Source organism: Lissotriton vulgaris, chromosome 7 (genome assembly GCF_964263255.1).
Source record: "Lissotriton vulgaris chromosome 7, aLisVul1.2, whole genome shotgun sequence".
In the NCBI taxonomy this organism is placed as follows: Eukaryota; Metazoa; Chordata; class Amphibia; order Caudata; family Salamandridae; genus Lissotriton; species Lissotriton vulgaris.
The window spans coordinates 292,678,412-292,699,632 of NC_141695.1; the positions used below are offsets into that span (position 1 = coordinate 292,678,412).

The 21,221-nt window shown below is 42.5% G+C and overlaps 1 protein-coding gene across 1 annotated transcript in view; it reads right to left on the bottom strand.

Moving 5' to 3' along the window:
* The window catches only part of LOC147701415 (myeloperoxidase-like), a 333,004-nt gene that overhangs the window by 277,175 nt on the left and 34,608 nt on the right, over positions 1-21,221 (bottom strand). The window lies entirely within an intron of this gene.

The following is a 21,221-nucleotide window of genomic DNA, read 5'->3' on the forward strand; positions in this document are numbered from 1 at the left end:
GGGATGGTGACTGAACTTGGCTGGGGAAAATCAGGAGGCCACAAAAGATCTCTAAAATTGGGCGGAAATTGGCCGTACAGCAAAATCTCTGTTTTGTCTTCATTACATTTTAGCTGTGCTACTGCTAACCAGTTAAACACCGCAGAGAGACAAGAACGAATGACCTCAGTATTAAGTGTTGTATCTGGCCATGTAAACAAAAGTTGCGTATCATCGGCATACGCTATGATTTTGGCCTCCATTTGTTCGGCCAAAACTATCAGTGGGGTAAGGTATACATTAAAAAGCAGTGGGATTAATGTAGACCCCTGAGGTACCCCGGTAGTAAGAGGCTTGTCCGAGGAAGAAAAAAGTGGGATCCATACTTGCTGGGACCTATCGGACAGAAATTTTTTTACCCATTCCAGTGCAGAGCCTAGCACACCAATCTCAGCCAATCGAGTCAGGAGAAGTGAGTGCGGGACAGTATCGAACGCGGCAGAGAGGTCCAATAAAATTAGAGCCGCTCTGCCGCCACTGTCCTAACACTCCCTAATCGCCTCTGTGATCTCCACCAAGGCTGACTCCGTGCTGTGTGCTGCACATATGGTGCGAGTTATTTCATTCTTTATAACACATCATTGCCATAATCCTAACGCTCTTCTAAACTACTGCTCTCACAAAAGGCATCCTCCGGTTACAATTGGGTTAAATATTGGGGAGCAGATTTACAAGCCACTTGCAACACTTTTCGCTGCTGTTGCATCACTTTTGTGACGCAGCATTGGCGTAAACCATGCACCACGTTGCGCCTTATTTACAATGTTAAGCATCTAGGGAGATGCGTCCCGTTGTAAAGCCCTGCCCCACATGAAACCTGTGTCAGGGATGCCCCAGGAAATATAAATCTGCCCCTATTTATTTATGAATGGATGGATTTAATAATTATTTTGTGGTTTTGTAGAGCACTGACATGACTTAAGAGTGACATAGCAAGAATAAGTGTAGACTAAATAATTTCCAGAAATGTTTGTTGGCTAACATTTGTGGTAATCTGAAGACAGATTTGTGTTGTCTGTGAAACAAACATATTAACATAAATCCCTTAATGGCAAATCCTTTAATAATTAGTTAACTAAAGTATTTTTCCAGGAATAAAAGCTTGGAAAGGACCCATCTGAGAAGTTAATTGTCCCTTTGTTAGAGCAGCCGTTGAAGCTCTACTCATTAGCTTCTCTTTCATAGAGTTGGCTGCCAGCGGGCACCACAACTGAACTGTAATGCGTTATTACAGTACAGAAGTTATGCAAGTCTATTATTACAGGCAGGTGAGCTGTGGGATCATAACTAAACTCTTATTCACGGTTGCCAAAAAATGTAACTTTGCAAAGTCAGGAAACGTTGCCCGCTCACCGAAGTACCACACGATGTGCTGCTGCAGAAGTTCCGCAGAATTTGTACTGCCCGCTGCTGAGGGTATCTGGTTGCACACAGAGCCGGACATGCTCTTTATTGGACTGGGCATAGTCCCTAGTGTGCTGAGCACTTGGAGGTCACTTCTTGTACATGTCACTTTCTCCAACTCCCTGAGGTTTATTGCATCTTGCACTGGAAGGCTTCAGGAGAGAGAGGGAGAGAGGAGGGAGGTAGAGGGAAAGCGAGCAGAGTAGTAGAAGGGAGGGAAAAGAAGGAGGAAAGGGAATGGATGAATGGAAACAGAGGTAGCACACGAAGATGAAGAGAAGGGGGGTGGTTTGGACATTTTTGCCAGGGCTGTTTCTGGATCCCCAGTTTGGCCCTGGTTGCACATAGCTATACTTGTGTGCCAATGGAATAATTTTGTTAGTCTAGTGGAGACAATATAATCCCTAGCATTAATACTGACAACCCAGAGCTGCAATGGGTAATCAGCCACAGCTCAGCACCGGAACAATGGTGATTCCCCTGGGCAGGGCAGGGTAGGGCATACGGTGGTGATGCAATTTGGCATCTTGCTAAAGTGAATACACGTCATGCTACTGTGTCTTGCCAACTGCTAACTGCAAACAAGCAAATAGTACCTATCACAATGTACCTCATGCCTTGTAAGACAAGAACTCTTGGATGTGAATAGGTGTATTTAAAGAGCCAACAGCAGGACTGTGAGAGAGAAATACCCCTCTGGGTGGGACAAGATACGATTGATGACGTTTCAAGCCAATGGCTGAACGAGGCTGAGCCAATGGTTGCAGAATATATATTTGGAGCATGAGCAGAGACTCTACAGTAAGATTAATAGACAGAATATCAGACACTAACAATGGGAATAAATCCAACTCGGATAAATGTGATCAGTGACCTCAAACATGCTAACAGGGAAAGCTGCACAAAATGGAAGTGAGTCAAAAGAGTCCTTGCCTCATTTGACATGCCTCTACCGGTTGGGCAGCTCACACTTTCATTTGTGATTGACATGCTCTTTAAGATAGATTTCACTGCAATATGCTTTGTTCTGCAATGTCTGATCTTACTTTGATTCCACATATTTTGTTCTCCCTACATTTGTTTAGGGGTTAACTTTCCTATTGCCTTATATCTTCTTAGGTTTCCTCTATAAGTATTAGCCAAGGGCATTTCTTATTGAAAGCCTGAATATTAACGGGTCATAACTCTTTCAGGTTAAAGAAATGAACAATGAAGAAATACAAAATATCCAATTGCATTAAGTAAAGAAAATGTTAGCACCAACATCGCAAAATGGTCCAAAGCACTGAGAAAAAAGTTGATTGGTGATTAGAACAAATTTGGGAAGATTCTCTCTGCTAAGCGTAAAGGTCTGCTTTGCTCAGAGGGCTGTTACTGCTAAAACACAGCTTTCTGAAGATTACCAGTCATAAAGTGTCCGCAAATGATATTAGCTTTTAAGGATATTTTACACCCTCTCAGGACCCGTGAACTCCATTGATGGTACACTTATTGAAAACAAACGTAAAATGTCATCAACGTTTCAATTTCATCGCCAATCAGTGTAGCTAGCTGCCAGGTCCATGGAACAGAAGGTAACCAGAAAGTCCCCAAGTGTTTAAATCAAACAGAAGGCTTACACTGTGCCTGAGTAGTGCCCTCGGGGACCCATGTTGTGTGTTGTGGAGGCCTGGGTGTCCACGGATACGGTGGAAGGAGTGAGTGACACCCTCAGCATCCTTGATGACAGAAGCTTAACATGTTTCTGTCCATTAAAAAAGATGGCATTGGCCATGGAGGTAAAACACCACACAGACCTCCAACACCTTAGGTGTTAATCATGGCTTCATGATAACATTGCTAAGAAGGTGGTTGTGGGGGAATATATAGTGGGCAGTCATACCAAAATAATGTTTGGTTCACATAATAATCGGATGTTGTGGGCACTTGAAGGCTCCAACACCATGGCATGGCAGCTGAATGTACTAGACTGTGATCAATAAAAATCTAATCCCACCCAGTGAAATGCTCTATTTGGAGATGTAAAACATAGTTGTTTGCATATAAAAGCACTGGATGCCACCAAATAGCTTCCAGATATCGACAAGACAATATTAACTGATTGATATGGAAAGATGGGATAAAATGTGCTTACAATTGAAGGTGGGGCCTGTGTTGGGTTCTGCAGGTACTGACGGTCCGCCATTGCATGTAATGTGCTGTATTGTTTGTTCAGTTACTGCGTGCCTTCTGGGCATGCATTTTCTTCTTTTTGTTTATGGATGTTTAGTTCGTTTTTTCTGAATGGGTAATCTTCTGACAATTGGGGAGCTCAGTGTTAGGGGGTAATGTGTTGATGAAGGTCCTAGCCTGGAAAACCAAAAAGGATCTAAGTAAAAACAGGATAAAAGGAGTCTTATGTGAGACCTCTGGGAAAATATTGGAGAATCCCAAAGATATTGAGGAAGCTTTTTATAAGCATTTCGAACAGGTCTATAAGGAAGATCTAACCCCACAAGATAACCTGATTCACTCATGGCTTGATTAATATTCCTCGGTAAAAATCGACGAGGATAAGTCTAACAATCTTAATAAAAACATTAGCTTAAGTGAGATAGCCAAGGCAATCGAGACGGGGAAGAAGGGCAAAGAGCCCGGCACTGATGGGCTGGCAGCCGAATTGTATAGAGTTCTAGCGCCAGCCCTTGTTCCTGTCCTGCAAAGGTTATTTGCAAATATTTTTGAGGGTAGAGGGAAGGCACCCCCATCATGGAATGAGGCAACTGTGGTCCTGATCCTAAAACCATTAAAGCCACCAAGCCAATGTGATTCTTATAGGCCAATCTCTCTGCTTAACCTTGATTATAAGATCTTAGCCAAGATTTTAGCAGAGAGATTAAATAGTGTAATAGGAAAGTTGCTTCATAATGATCAAAAAGGTTTTGTTAAAGGGCGGAGTATTAAAGACGTGACGCACAGTTTGGTGGGTGCAATAGATATAGCAACTTTGCATAAATTGCCGTTGGCTATCATCACACTAGACGCCACTAAGGCATTTGGCCGTGTGAACCGTGTGAACTGGGTTTATTTAGCACAAGTTTTGGCCAGATGTAATTTGGGTGAAAACTTTTGTAGAACTATCATATCATTTTATCAAATTCCCATAGCCAGAATATTGGTAAATGGTAATCTTTCCGCACCAGTAACAGTCAAAAGAGGGACGAGGCAGGGGGATCCCTTGTCACCCTTACTTTTTAACCTCTATATTGAGCCGCTGGCGGAGAAATTTAGGCAGCAGGGCAGCATAGCTCCCTTTCAGTTTCGAATTTGGGAAAAAAAGTATCTTTATACGCGGACGACATAATGATATATACATCTGACCCAGTAGAGGCGATTCCAATAATATATAACATAGCTTCACAGTTTGGGCAGATTTCTGGTTACGAGATCAACCAGTCAAAAACAGAGTGTATGGTCTGAAATATAAATGTCCAACTTCCCATATTGAAAAGAGAGATAAGGTATCTGGGTATCAGAATCATGCAGGATATCGATCAGATTGTTGGAACCAGGACTTCTGGCTCACTTAGGGTAGCATGGCGCTGGGTGGAAAGGTTAAATCTGGAATTCAAATGTGTTTTGCTTGGATCACTGACATATTATAGATTGACAAAATATAGACTTACCAAAATATAGTCACCAAAATATAGAATGCCAAAATATCGAATTCCTATCTACAAACAGGTAAGTACAAAAATATTGAATCCAAAATATAGTCTGTAAAAAATATAGTCAGTCAAAATATCGAATTTTTTTAAATGTCTTAAAGTAATTTAAAATTAATGAAATAATAAATATAATTAACTAAAACATACTTAAAAATACTCAAATGACCTTAAAATTAAGATATAATTAATTTAAGTTATTAATAAAAAATGTACAATATTTTACCGTAGGATAGCAGGAGGGTAACATTTAATATTACTACTCCAGTGAGTGCAACAGTAGGGAAAGCGTTGGATAGCGTAGGGGTGAAAAATACTATTCCCACTCTAGTGAGTGCAACAGTAGGGAAAGCGTTGGATAGCGTAGGGGTAAAAAATACTATTCCCACTCCAGTGAGTGCAACAGTAGGGAAAGTGTTGGATAGCGTAAAGTTATTAATAAAAAATGTACAATATTTTACCGTAGGATAGCAGGAGGGTAACAGTTAATATTACTACTCCAGTGAGTGCAACAGTAGGGAAAGCGTTGGATAGCGTAGGGGTAAAAAATACTATTCCCACTCTAGTGAGTGCAACAGTAGGTAAAGCGTTGGATAGCGTAGGGGTAAAAAATACTATTCCCACTCCAGTGAGTGCAACAGTAGGGAAAGCGTTGGATAGCGTAAGGGTAAAAATTACTATTCCCGCTCCAGAGAGTACAACAGTAGGGAAAGCGTTGGATAGTGGGAGAGTAAAAAATACTATTCCCACTCCAGTGAGTGCAACAGTAGGGAAAGCGTTGGATAGCGTAGGGGTAAAAAATACTATTCCCACTCCAGAAAGTGCAACAGTAGGGAATGCGTTGGATAGCGTAGGGGTAAAAATTAAAATTCCCACTCCAGAGACTGCAACAGTAGGGAAAGCGTTGGATAGCGTAGGGGTAAAAAATACTATTCCCCCTCCAGTGAGTGCAACAGTAGGGAAAGCGTTGGATAGCATAAGGGTAAAAATTACTATTCCCACTCCAGAGCGTGCAACAGTAGGGAAAGCGTTGGATAGTGTAGGGGTAAAAATTACTATTCCCACTCCAGAGAGTGCAACAGTAGGGAAAGCGATGGATAGCGTAGGGGTATAAATTACTATTCCCACTCCAGAGAGTGCTACAGTAGGGAAAGCGTTGGATAGCGTAGGGGTAAAAAATACTATTCCCACTCCAGAGAGTGCAGCAGTAGGGAAAGCGTTGGATAGCGGGAGTGTGAAAATTACTATTCCCACTCCAGATAGTGCAACAGTAGGGAAAGCTTTGGATAGCGTAGGGGTAAAAATTACTATTCCCACTCCAGAGAGTGCAACAGTAGGGAAAGCGTTGGATAGCGTAGGGGTAAAAAATACTATTCCCACTCCAGAGAGTGCAACAGTAGGGAAAGCGTTGGATAGCGGGAGGGTGAAAATTACTATTCCCACTCCAGTAAGTTTAACAGTAGGGAAAGTAATGATTTAATATATTATTAAAAATAAATTAAATATCAATCCTAATAAAACATTAATTGAAATTAATAACCAATGTAATATTATGTAATAATTAATTAGAAATACAACTACATATTAGTTATTAAGAATTAATAACCTATTCATAATTGTTTACCAACTAATTAATTTTCAATAACAAAAACTAATTAATAATACAAATTAATACCAATTACAAATTAACAGTAAATTAATTATCAATACACAAAAAGTATTTTAACATGTAATTAATTACAATTACATTACTTCCCACCCTATTCCCCTATAAACCCACACCCCACTACAGAAAATACATTAATACAATTATCATAATTATCAAATATTTAATTAATACAAAATAATTACCAATTAATACAAATTAATTGCCAATGAATAGAAATTAATTACCAATTAAAAATTAATTAACAATAAATTTAAAATAAATACCAATGAATGAAAAAAATTATTTACTTTATTACAATTAAATTACTTCCCACCCTATTCCCCTATAAACCCACAACCCGCTACAGAAAATAAATTTAGAAAATAAACATAATTAACAATTAATCAATTAATACAGATTAATTGGCAATTAATACAAATTAATTACCAATTAAAAAATAACAATAAATCCAAAATGAATACAAATAAATAAATACAAATATTTAATTAATTACAATTAAATTACTTCCCACCCTATTCCCCTATAAACCCACAACCCGCTACAGAACTAAAAAGCAAAATGTAATTAAAAATTAATAATTGCTAAAAATTAATATTTAGTTTAATATAATTAAATTACTTCCCACCCTATTTCCCTATAAACCCACAACCCGTTACAGAATTAAATTACGCAAAAATTAAATAACATACAATTCATTACTTAAAATACATTAAACATACATTACAAAAATTAATATACACTTTTCACACACATACTAACATACAAAACACTTTAAAACAATTGATATTATTAAAAAATCGATATATTTAATGCCTATATTGTATACTTCGATATTTTGACTTCTATATTTTGAAAATCGATATTACTTACCTTAAATTCGATATTTTTAACCACTATATTGTGTCCATTCGATATTTTGTCCATTCTATATTTTTACTTCGATATTATGTCCATTCTATATTTTGGAATCGATATTATGACTGTTTACCGTTGTGCTTGCATCACACTCACTACAACACCCCAGCGCAGACCCACCAAAAATGACACCACACCGTTTTAGTTAAATAGAAAGTTTGTGAGGTTTTATCTTTTTGCTTTGAAACAGGAAATTGAAGGATATCTTGCTTATTAAAGTGGTCCTTCAGACAACTTCCTTTGAGTACAATTGCACTAATTAAACTGCACATCTCCTCACAATAATCTGGGCATCTGGTTTCCAAGTACCATTAAATTGTCAGTCAGCAAGCAAGAATAACCCCATCAGATCACCTGTGCCAGGATGCCAGATAAATTAATCAGATAAGTACATTGCTTATAACTGTAACATCAGAAATCATTCACTTGCGCATTCAAAGTTACATCAAATTCTTTCTTGACATGTTTCAGCATTTACTCGAATTAGGCTAAGGAATGCATTTGGTGAAACATCATACTGGTTGCTAAGTCAAAGGACATGGTCTCTTTTTCTTTATTGTGCCCACATTGAGTATCAGGGAGGTATCACTTCCAAAGGGGAATTTTGAGCTGGAACACCACTATCTTAATTTGGGGCAAGTCAAGTTGTTCACAAGAGATCCAGCCCTGGGGCCCAGTTCTTACCAACCCCGTTCTTGGACTGATCCTTTCCCCCCTAGACCCAGATACCTTTGCGCCCGTCTAGCACTTTCCTTGCTGTGGCCGAACTCTCCCCCTATTCCCTCGCTCCGGTCCTACTGTTCACTGGAGGTGGCAGGGTACTCTGCCGGTGATGCTCCACATAGACCCTGAAACCCAAGGCCCTCCTCGCTCTTGGCTCCAGTTCAACCAGGGAAGTAGCCCGGCCTCACCAAGGGCTGCTGCAGGCTCCGTCTCGTCAGGGAACTCCGGAATGACGGAGTGTGTGGAGACTCGCGGGGCGGGAGTCCAGCGTCTCTTTCCCAGCCAGCGGCGCTCACCTTCTCCTCACGCCTAGCACGGGTTTTGCCAGATGAATCTCAGCACACAGCACCTCAGGGAGGTCACCCAGTGGCCAGAAGAGGACAGGGGGGTGGGGGCTCAAAGGGCACGGCCAATGCTTTTCCGTATGAACCAGTTATTAAGGGATTCCAACAGGATTAGAGCTCACTCATAAGGCCATATAGAGAACACAGGCCCAGCTTGAGACCCCGCTCCACCTCAGAGGTTGTGGTGGACGTTCTTTCTTTTTACGTAGCCATATTTGACCACAACACTACCCTCCAAGGCTTCTAAGGCCAGGGCCAGGTTACTCTCACCAGATGCTGAGTTAAATTTGTCGTTTCTTTGAAGTGGCCATGCTGGAGCCTGGTCCAGGTAAATTCCTCACAGGCAGGGCCAGATCAACAGGCGCGAGGACAGCTCCCACAACCAACTTGCAGCCCCTAAGAGCAGTCAGATTAGCCTGAGTCACTATCCCCCTCACACTGCAGTCTGCACTCCAGCCAGCCCAGTCGTGACAAAAAGGCCACCCAGTGTCCTCCTTTATATAGCCTAGGCCCAGGTCACAAGAGTTAGCTGGAAGGTTCTGGAACCCTCTAATGTTATCCTATGGGCCAGAACTCTCAGGTAATTCCTGACAGGCGTCCATCATAGGAACTCTCTTTATCCAACATTTTAGGAAGGTGCACCTGTACCTCAGCACTGGCACTGGTTAGCAGTGGTGGGGCACCCGGAGACCTAAGGCCACACAAATAGGATTGGTGGAAAAATAATGGGAGGCAGAAAGGGACCAAAAAAATAAGGGGAGACCACCGAAAAAGCTGACAGGTCTAACACAGATCACTGTCAAAAACTTTGTTAGGACAGATAAAGAAATAGCAGATTCTTTAAAAAGTTTAGCGTTTCTTCCTCTGACATTAATAGGAAGAGTTAACATATTGAAAATGATGCTTTTACCAAAACTTATATTCCTATTTCAGAATACCCCCTTAGCATTTAAGGAAGAGAAGCTAAGGAAAATACAATCTAGAATGAATTCTTTTGTGTGGGCCTCCAAGGGAATAAGGCTTTCATGGAAAAAGCTGCAAAGGAAAAAAATAAAGGGGGGTTGTGTGCACCGGATTTGAAGCTGTACGCCTGGGTATTTTTATTAAAGGCAGGAAAGATGCTCCTAAATCTGCCTGATGACTCAGATGCAGGAATAATGCTTAAAGAAATGTTATGGGACATTAAAGGAGGAGGCCAAGCCTTTATGTATAAGTTTGGGGATCTATGTCGTTACAATGCGTTATTTTACAACGCAGACAGTTACAACGCAGTTTTTACAACGCAGGAACCATTACAATGCATGCCATTACAACGCAGGGCATTACATAGCAGATACTATTACAACGCATGCCATTACATCGTAAGTATAGGTAAGTATATCTTTTTATTAAAAATGTAATAAAGTTAATTTAGTTAATTTAAATTAATAAATATAATTTAAAAAATGTTAAAACAGTAATCAATTTAATTTAATTACATTATAGTAATTTAATTAATATTAAAATTGTAATTAAATTAAAATATTTAATATAATATAATTAATGAAATTTAATAAATTTATAAATAGAAAATAATATAATGTAATTTATTACAATAAATATAATTTAATTAAATTTAAAATAATACTTAATATAATTTAATTTAATATAATTATAGATAATAAATAATTTAAAAAAGTAATTAAGTTAATTTAATGTAAGTAATGTAATTCAATTAAATTTATAATTGTAAATATTGTAATTAATTTAATTAAATTTAATTAAATTAATTTAAATAATTAAGTTTAATTAAAGTCGTAATACCCCTGTACCCCAAAAACCAAACCTAGCCCTAAAACCTAAAAATACCCCTGTACCCCAAAAACCAAACCTAGCCCTAAAACCTATAAATACTCCTTTACCCCAAAAACCAAACCCAGCCCTAAAACCTAAAAATACCCCTGTACCCCAAAAACCAAACCTAGCCCTAAAACCTAAAAATACCCCTTTACCCCAAAAACCAAACCCAGCCCTAAAACCTATAAATACCCCTGTACCCCAAAAACCAAACCGAGCCCTAAAACCTAAAAATACCCCTGTACCCCAAAAACCAAACCTAGCCCTAAAACCTAAAAATACCCCTGTACCCCAAAAACCAAACCTAGCCCTAAAACCTAAAAATACCCCTGTACCCCAAAAACCAAACCCAGCCCTAAAACCTAAAAAAAACCCTGTACCCCAAAAACCAAACCTAGCCCTGAAACCTAAAAATACCCATGTACCCCAAAAACTAAACCCAGCCCTAAAACCTAAAAATACCCCTGTACCCCAAAAACCAAACCCAGCCCTAAAACCTAAAAATAACCCTATACCCCAAAAACCAAACCCAGCCCTAAAACCTAAAAATACCCCTATACCCCAAAAACCAAACCCAGCCCCAAAACCTAAAAATACCCCTGTACCCCAAAAAAAAACCCAGCCCTCAAACCTAACAATACCCCTATACCCCAAAAACCAAACCCAGCCCTAAAACCTAAAAATACCCCTGTACCCCAAAAACAAAACCCAGCCCTAAAACCTAAAAATACCCCTGTACCCCAAAAACCAAACCCAGCCCTAAAACCTAAAAATACCCCTGTACCCCAAAAACCAAACCCAGCCCTAAAACCTAAAAATATCCCTGTACCCCAAAAACCAAACCCAGCCCTAAAACCTAAAAATACTCCAAAATTACTTAAATTAATATATTAATATTTTATTTTAATTTTAATATTAATTAAATTAAAAAAATAATGTAAAATAAAATTAAATAAAAATTATATACTTACCTATACTTACGTTGTAATGGCATGCGTTGTAATAGTATCTGCTATGTAATGACATGCGTTGTAATGGCATGCATTGTAATGGTATTTGCGTTGTAAAAGTTGCGATGTAGTGGTAGTGCGTTGTAAAAGTTGCGTTGTAACGGTGCAATACCTAAGTTTGGTGACCCGCGATTCTTTAAGAAGGTCCGCTTAAAGCTGCTGAAAGATATAGCGACCATCTGGTAAAAAATTTGAAAAGCTTTGAAAATTGGTTACTATAGTGCCCTGTCTCCTATATGGGATTCGCCAGGATCTCCATAGTGGCCCAAAGATGCACTTGCAATGCCATTGAAAGTCGCAGGGATAGAACGCTGGGTTCAGTTAATGCCCCAGGGCTCGCTGATATCATGGGATGAGATGAACAACATTACAGAAAGAAATATATCAAAATTTAAATATCTTCAAATCAGAAGCTGGAGCCAGGCATCTGGCATAGTTGTGGGCATCTCAAATGAACTGGAGAAGGCATTACACAAAACAAAGCGGAACAAGAAAGAGACAGCAAATCTCTCCCGGACGATGCTGGATATGGCTGACGGAGACCTTATCGAATGAGCTCTGGGGAGAATACTTGCCAGATGAAAATACAGAAGAAATTTGGCAAGTATCTTATGATTTACTACACTCTATAGTAGCTGCTGCCAATTTAAAAAGAAACCATCTTTTTTGTCCCAACAGTTTACTGGTCCCCATCTAGGCTGTCAAAATTGTCAAAGGGTCTTATCCCCTGCTGTCCGAAGTGCCAGCAGGAAAAAGCTGATGATATTCATATGTTTTTAAGCTGCCCTTTGTTACAGGATTATTTGGGGTGTGGTTATGGAAAGTATGAAAGCGATGTTCAGTTTTGAAATTCAGGTGAGCATTATTTTAGTTTTTTTTGGTATTTTTCCGAATTACGATTTACTACCTCAAAATGTGAGTAAGTTGTCTTTTTATTTAATTTTACTTGCCAGTAGAGAAATTCGTAAATGTTGGGTTAAGACCACCGCACCAACCTACCTTGACTGGGTAAATGCAATTAAATTTACATTAAATTTAGACAGGGTAAATTGGAAAAGAAAAAAAGATTTTTGGCTGCCATGTATAGACTGGCTAGACAAGCTGTGACAAGAGTGACCTATTTGTCCAATGATTATGCCTTTCGCAGATAAATATATCCCTCGGATCAGTTGCACAGGCCAACAAGTTAGATCTGAACTGACTAATTGTGAGGGTATGTGTGGAAAGTGCATCCATTAAGATCAGAGTCTAGGTACTACTAGTGCTAATTATTCGAATGGAAGGCCCCAAAATGAATACAGCAGACTCTGGGCACATTTTTTGGCGTATGAGGACAAAAAAAAGAAAAACAAAATGAAACGTTAGGGGGCCTCACTAATCCTAAAAAGGCAAGATGGTGTCGCAGGGATTCTGCTTCTACACAGAACTGTGCATAGAGACTTTGAACCTCAGTGAATTAAGGTGTGCCAAAACTCACCTTAGTATCCAAAATCCCCTACCAGACTAGCAATCAGTGTCTCGTTGGTTCTTCCATACCCCCAATGATCAGACAACCCAGAACATGAACTTAGAATACCTCAGGTAACGTGGAACACACAAACACTCTTTCGTTATACTATCATACCAGTCCAAAACTAGGAGTAAATAAAAACACGTGCAAGTTTGAAATAATTATTTCTAGTGCCGTGTTCTCAAGCGCAGTATCTTAACTAATACAAGCAAACATATTATGAGCAACAAAGTTATTAGCATAGTTACTATTCCATAGAATACAAAGGGAGAAAGCATGGTAAAATGCTAAAGGGAAGAAGGCTAGATTACACCAAAGTCTTACCCTCCCTTGCTAGTATATTATATTATATCTATAGAAGGTCTCTTTGGGTTTACAAGGACGACCCCATACCTCTGGTCCAAGTATAAAGGTATCACATAATTTTCTACACCAGCTCTCTGCATGCAAATGTTTTTCAAGTGTTTGGGCATGCTTTGCGCAGTGCATTATTAAACGTGCCAAAATTAGAAGTGGCCACAGCTGCATAAGTGTTATGTCTAGGACGTGCGCTGATCAGAACAAGACAACAGCCACTGTGTTGAAATAACCTTGAAGGCCTCGGCAGTCACTGTTCAGACATAGCTTACCAAGTTCAAGTTCAAGTTCAGGAATTTGTATAGCGCACTACTCACCCAGAGGATCTCAAGGCGCTTGGGGGAGGGTTGTGTATTACTTATCAAATAGCCAGGTTTTAAGTTGCTTTCTGAAGGTAAGGTGGTTCTGTGTAAGGCGGAGGTGAGTGGGGAGAGAATTCCAGGTTTTGGCTGCTTAGTAGGAGAATGACCTTCCACCCATGGTGGCTCTGTGGATGCGCGGAATTGCGGCGAGGGCTTGATTGGATGATCGTAGTTGGCAGGTGGGTGAGTAGAAGGACAGACGTGTGTTGAGGCATTCGGGTCCTAGGTCATAGAGGGCCTTGTGAGCGTGGGTGAGGAGACGGAACGTAATTCTCTTGTTGACGGGGAGCCAGTGGAGGTCTTTCAGGTGATCGGTAATGTGAGCTTGACGGGGGATGTCCAATATGAGTCTGGCTGAGGCGTTTTGGATGCGTTGGAGTTTTTTCTGTAGTTTGGCTGTGGTTCCGGCGTATAGGGTGTTTCCATAGTCCAGTCGGCTAGTGACCAGTGCGTGGGTGACAGTCTTTCTTGTTTCGGTGGGGATCCAACGGAAGATTTTTTTGAGCATGCGAAGTACGTTGAAGCATGAGGATGAGACGGCGTTGACTTGTTTGGTCATCGAGAGGGAGGAATCTAGGATGAAGCCCAGGTTACGTGCGTGGTCTGTAGGTATAGGTGCTGTACCCAGGGCCGGTGGCCACCATGAGTCGTCCCAAGCAGAGGGGGATGAACCTAAGATGAGAACTTCCATTTTGTCCGAGTTTAGTTTTAGGTGGCTGTTCTTCATCCATTCGGCTACTTCTTTCATTCCTTCGTGTAGATTGGTTTTGGCGGTGTTAGGGTCATTGGTGAGGGAGAGGATCAGCTGGGTGTCGTCTGCGTAGGAGATGATGTTGAGGTTGTGTTGTCGCGCGATGGGTGCGAGGGGACTCATGTAAACGTTGAAGAGGGTGGGGCTGAGAGATGATCCTTGTGGTACTACGCAGATGACTTCGGTGGCCTCTGATTTGAATGGGGGGAGGCGGACTCTCTGGGTTCTCCCAGCGAGGAACGAGATGATCCAGTCCAAAGCTTTTCCATGTATTCCGACGTTACTGAGGCGTTGTATGAGGGTGCTGTGACAGACTGTGTCGAATGCGGCAGAGAGGTCTAGTAGGATGAGGGCAACTGTTTCTCCGTTGTCCAGTAGCGTTCGGATGTCGTCCGTAGCTGCGATGAGGGCGGTTTCGGTGCTGTGTTTGGCTCGGAAGCCGGACTGTGAGGAGTCGAGGGAATTGTTGGATTCAAGGAAGGCGGCGAGCTGACTGTTGACAGCTTTCTCAATGACTTTGGCAGGGAATGGGAGGAGTGATATGGGGTGGTAGTTCTTAAGTTCAGAGGGGTCTGCTGTGGGTTTCTTCAGGAGGGCGCTGAGTTCGGCATGTTTCCAGCTTTCTGTGAAGGTAGCGGAGTTGAAGGAGCAGTTGATGACATCGCGGAGATGGGGTGCGATGATGGAGTCTGCTTTGTTAAAAATGTAGTGGGGACAAGGGTCGGTTGGCGATCCTGAGTGGATGGAGTTCATCAGGCGGATGGTGTCTTCAGTAGTGATTGGGTTCCAGGCGCGAAGGTTGTGAGAGTTTTGTTTTGGTTCAGGGGTGGGTGGAGAGGGCTGTTCTTCGGACTGGTTCTCAAAGCTGTTATGTATGTCGGCGATTTTGTTGTGGAAGAAAGAGGATAAGGAGTCGCAGAGGTCTTGGGAGGGAGTGATGTCGTTCATGCCGGCGGTGGGGTTGGTAAATTCTTTGACGATGTTGAATAGTTCTTTGCTGTTGTGGGTGTTGTTGTCGAGTCGGTCCTTGAATGCTGATTTCTTGGTGGATCGGATCAATTGGTGGTGTTTGCGGGTGGCGGCCTTGAAGGTGGTCAGGTTGTTAGTGGTTGGGTTTTTTCTCCAGGATTTCTCGAGAGTACGACATAATTTTTTGGATTTCTTAAGGTCATCATTGAACCAGGGGGCCTTTTTGCTACCAAGTTTGATTTGGTGGTTTTTCAAGGGTGCTAGTTCGTCAGCGCTGTGGGTTATCCATTGTGTGAGTTTGGTGGCAGCTTGGTTTGGGTCCGATGATATGGCAGGAGGGTTTTGGTTAAGCGATGTGAAGATTTTTTCGGCGGTGATTTTGTTCCAGTTTCTTCGAGGAGCAGGTTGTGGGGGGTTGTGGGTCAAGGTCATTTTGTAGTTGAATTGAACGCAGCTGTGGTCTGTCCAATGGAGAGCTGTGGTGTGGTCGAAGGAGATATGCTTGCTGGAGGTGAAGATGGGGTCGAGCGTGTGTCCGGCAAGGTGGGTGGGGGTGTCAACAAGTTGTTTGAGTCCGAGATTGGCCATGTTGTCCAGAAGGGTGGTGGTGTTGCTGTCGTTTTTCTTTTCCAGGTGGAAGTTGAGGTCTCCCAGTAGGATGTAGGTCTCGGAGTTGAGGACATGTGGGCTGATGAAGTCAGTGATGTCTTCGTTGAATTGTGTGTGGGTTCCTGGTGGTCTATAGATGAGGGTGCCTCTAAGTGTGGTCGTGGGGTCGGTGTAGATCTGGAAATGGAGGTGTTCGGCGGTAGCGAGGTTATCGTCGGAGCTGGTCGTGATTCGGATGGTGTTCTTATGGACGATGGCGATGCCTCCTCCTGTTTGGTTGGTGCGGTCTTTTCGGATGATCTTGTAAGCGTCCGGGATGGCTATGGCGATGTCGGGCGCTGATGAGGTGTTCATCCAGGTTTCTGTAAGGAAGGCGATGTCCGGCAATGCCGTGTCGAGTAGGTCCCAAAGTTCAGTGGCGTGTCTGTGGACCGAGCGGGTGTTCAGCAGGATGCACTTCAGGTGGTTAGGGTTGGAGTTGATTTTGGGGGAAGTGGATTTGGTGTGGTTCCTGATGCAGGTGAACTTGCAAGGGTGTCAGGCGAATGGTCCATGGGTGAGTCCTGGGGTGGCTTTGCAGCATTGTGGTGTGCGACCGGGGTTGAGGGCAAAGAGGGTTGCGGCGTCGTACGTTATGCGGGTGGAGAGGGGTTTGCGGTGGTCAGGGGGTCTGGCCCTGGGCGCGGGCCAGGCGTGGACGAGCGTAGACGGGCTTACCTTTGGCGCACCTTCGGCGCGTATGGGGCGCGACCGCTGCGCGTGAACGCTGCACGCAAAAGCATCTGTCATATGTGGATGGTGGAAGGGGGAGGGGCGAGGGAGGGTCAGCTGGGAGGCGGGAGCGGGGCGGAGATCCGGGTAGGGAGGCAAAAACAACAACAACAACAGCTAAGACAAAATGGCAGCGAACCAAAAATCGCTACAGGATTGGGGCAGAGGCAGCGGCACAATCAGGCAGAATTAATAATTTTCAGCACAGCACAATTGAGAACAATCAGGCGCAATCGGGACAATTTCGACACAATCAGGCAGTATTAATAACTTTAGGCAGCACAGCAATAGCGGTAGTGAGGCGAGCTGGCAGGCAGCGGTGTGGCTGTAAAGCGCTACGATACCACTTGGAGACGGGGAGCAGCGTGAGGAGCGGCAGTTTCTGCTGCTACAATAGGAAAACATATTATTCTTGTGTGAAGCAAAATATTCTGCTAAACTCTAAATATTTATAATATTGTGTGCCTTGTGCAAAAGCATCAGAAAGGAAAAATGGCGTTTAAACTTGTAATAAGCTCATGCTAACTTAACACAGTGTAAAGGCAAAGCCCATCTCCATGACAATGGGTGTTGACATTCAAATATAGGCATGGAATGTATGACGTTACAACGCATACATTCACACCAGCTCTCTGCATGGAGGATAGCGAAGCATGGCATCCCAATCAATCAGGCTTAAGGGCACAGCATTCCTCCGAATCTGTTCACTACTGATACCATTCGTATGGCACTGGACCAGGGTAAGAAGGCCGTCCTGATTTTAGAAGACCTGTCGGCGGCCTTCGACACTGTCTTGCATGCCATCCTGATTGACAGGCTGAAAACATCTGGCATCACCAGTACAGTCCTGGACTGGATTAAGAATTTCCTGAGTGGCAGGAGACAAGTGGTTACTTTGGGCGAATTTTGCTCTAAGGAGAAACAAATAAAGATTTGAGTGCCGCAAGGGTCGAGTCTGAGCACAACATTGTTTAATGTTTATACAGCTCCTTTATTCAAGCTGATATCATCATTTGGAATTGATGTGGTGGCATACGCCGATGACACCCAACTGATCCTAGTCCTGGACAAAGATACCCAGGACTGGGAAAAAAATCTCAAATGTTGCCTAACGGCTACATTCGATTGGATGAGGACAAATCACCTAAAATGTAATACGGGCAAGACTGAGATCATGCCAATGGGCCCACACAACAACTTTGTCCCCAAAATATGGTGGCCGGAGAAGGCAGAAAGCCCGCCCCACACAAATGAGTCGGCGCGGAATTTGGGGATCACGCTTGACAGCAATCTGTCTTTTAAGCAACAGGCTCTGAAAGTAGCAGGAACGTGCTTAGGCATTATCAAAGGACTCAGGAAGTTTTTTGATTTACTTCCGTTGGAGGCCAGAAAAACGGTAACAGTTGCCTTGGTGACGTCAAGGATAGATTATTGTAACAGTGTTTATGCTGGTACCAAGAAAGCTGTTACCCATAAACTCCAGATGGTGAAAAATGCAGCAGCCAGGCTAGTCCTGAAATGGCCGAAGAAATCATCAGCAATCGGGGCACTAAATACACTGCATTGGTTACCAATAATTAAGAGGGTTCTCTTCAAAATATTGATTATCACTTTCAGAGCCGTCCATGCCCTAGGCCCAAAATACCTACAACGGAGATTTGCTAGATATCACCCAACACACACCCTCCGTTCTTCTAATGCTAACCTCCTGTCGGTTCCAACTTTCAGGCTTAGCACAAGAGGCGGTAAATCACTTCCAATACTTGAAGCAAAAGCCTGGAATACTCTCCCCCCTTTTCTACAGGCACTAGAAAGGGAAAGGGAATTCAGAAAGGGACTGAAAACCTGGATCTTTAAGTTACAGGACACCAGCGCTAGAGCACTAGTGTAATAGTTGGATGAGCTATCACCAGCAGCCAACCTATCTCCTACATCTCTGGATCATTCAATGGCACCTAGATGCTCCTTGGAGCGTTAGCCGCGCTATATAAAAGACCAATTACATTGCATTACATTACATTACAATGCATACCATCACAACGCAACTTTTACAATGCAACATCCATTACAACGCATGCTTTTACAACGCATGCCATACATCCCAGATGCTATTACAACGCATACCATTAAAACGTAAGTATAGGTAAGTATTACATTTTATTAATATTAATTTAATTTTAATATACTTCAATGTTTTTTAAATTTATTTAAATTAATTATTAATTTTATTTAATATATTTGTATTTTCTATTCTAACTCCTGGGGGTGTAATGGTAGGGTAAGTGTTGGATAGTGTAGGGGTTTAAATTACTATTATAACTCCAGGAGGGTGTGAGAGTAGGGTAAGTGTTGGATAGAGTAGGGGTTAAAATTACTACATTAAAATAATGTATATCAAAAATATTAATTAATTAAAATACTTACCCATACTTATGTTGTAATGGCATGCGTTGTAATAGCATCTGTGATGTAATGGCATGCGTTGTAATGGATGTTGCCTTGTAAAAGTTTCGTTGTAATGGTAGTGCGTTGTTAAAGTTGCGTTGTGATAGCTGTTTCCCATAGGCACGAAATTGGGTGGTCTTCTTTCAGAAAACTCACTCACAGAACAGCAGGCACATTTGTGGATAATATTCTTTGTTTCTGTTAGACCTGGAATCTTTGGCATGGTTTCCCCTATCTTTTTGCCTCTACCTCTTGTATTTTTGATGCTGTGCTGTATTTCATTTTTGCTGGTTTAGATGCTTTTGGCACTTTGCCACTGCTGTTCAGGGTTAAAGTGCAAGTGCTCCCTGTGTTAATTGTTATTATAATTGGTTATCCATAATTGGCATATTTGTGTCACCAAGAAGTCCCTTGTAAAGTGCACTGAGTGTGCCAGGGCTATTGATAACAAATGCTACTAGTGGGCCTGCAGCACTGATTGTGTCACCCACATGAGTAGCCCTAAAATGGTGTCTCAGGCCTGCCACCTCAGCCTGTCACCGCAGTGCCTGTGTGCAGTCTGTGAACTGCCATGTCCTCCTGGTCAGTGTCCCCACTGGCCAGGCCTAACCCCTCCCTTTCTGTACACATTGGTTACCCCTATGGAAGGCCCAAGGTACCCCCATGGGCAGGGTGCAGAGTATGTGAAAGGTAGAGCATGTACTTGTGCAGGTGACAAGCTCTGGTAGTGAATTACAGCCATTTTCGATTTTCACTACTGCAAGGCTATCCGGCCCCATAGGCTATCATGGGGAAAGCTGGCTACAGAGGCTACCAGCATATCTTCCCATAGGAGCAAGATAGGACATAAAAGTCTGTTATCCCTGAACTCTGTTGAAAGTTGTTTTTAAATCCTGTGTTTGAGAACAGCACTTTTAGAAAGTTGCTGTTTTCTTGTCTGACCTTTCTGTGTGCCTTGGCCTGTTTGTGAATTGACTGTCTGGTTTGTGAGTGACAGGGGCTTGGTGGCTCCAAAGTCTGAGTGGGCCATCCCTGGGCTGAATAGCTCCATCTGCAGCTAGAGTAGTGGGAGGGGATAGCACCTGGGCCTGAATAGGGCTGTGCCTGCCTTCCACAATGCTGGCTCCACCTCCTGCTGGGCGGCTGACGACCATGCCCCTCTCCCTGAAAGGAAAGGAGAGGCCAGGAAAACAAAGTGCTCAAGGAATACCCAGAACTGGCTCAGAGCCCTCCTGCACAAAGGTATCAAAGATTTTTAGGAGTATAAGTACAGGACCCTTGACTACAGAAAATTAGATCATCCTGGAATCAAGAAGGAACCTCTGCCAAGGAGAAAGCAGAAACTGAAGAAGGAAGACTGTCCTGCTGTTGTACTGCTGGACTAACCTGCTGTTGCTTTGTTGCCAAGGAGAGGGGAAGGACTTTGCTTTGTGCTGTGTCCCCTTGATTGAAGGAATCTCCAAGGGCCTGAGAAGAGCTGGCTCCCTGTTAAGAAGTCCCAGGAACAAATGCACTTCACCCCCAACTTCCCTGAACTCTGCTGAGAGAGTTCTGTCTTCCTAGAATGCTTGGACCACTTGTGGTGCCTCTGGAAGTTGTACCTGTGTTGGGAAGCTGGAAACCAAGCTTTTAAAGACTTTCTGCAAGTTTTGTCACATCGCTCGCTTGAGGAGTGCATCCCCGACAGTGCGAGGAAATTCCCACCGCTACAAAGGTCGAGATCGTTGCAGCACCTGTTGCCGCTGCCAGAGCCATCGCACCCTTCGTTTGCGGGACGCACCAGACCAGTGCAGGAAGACTACC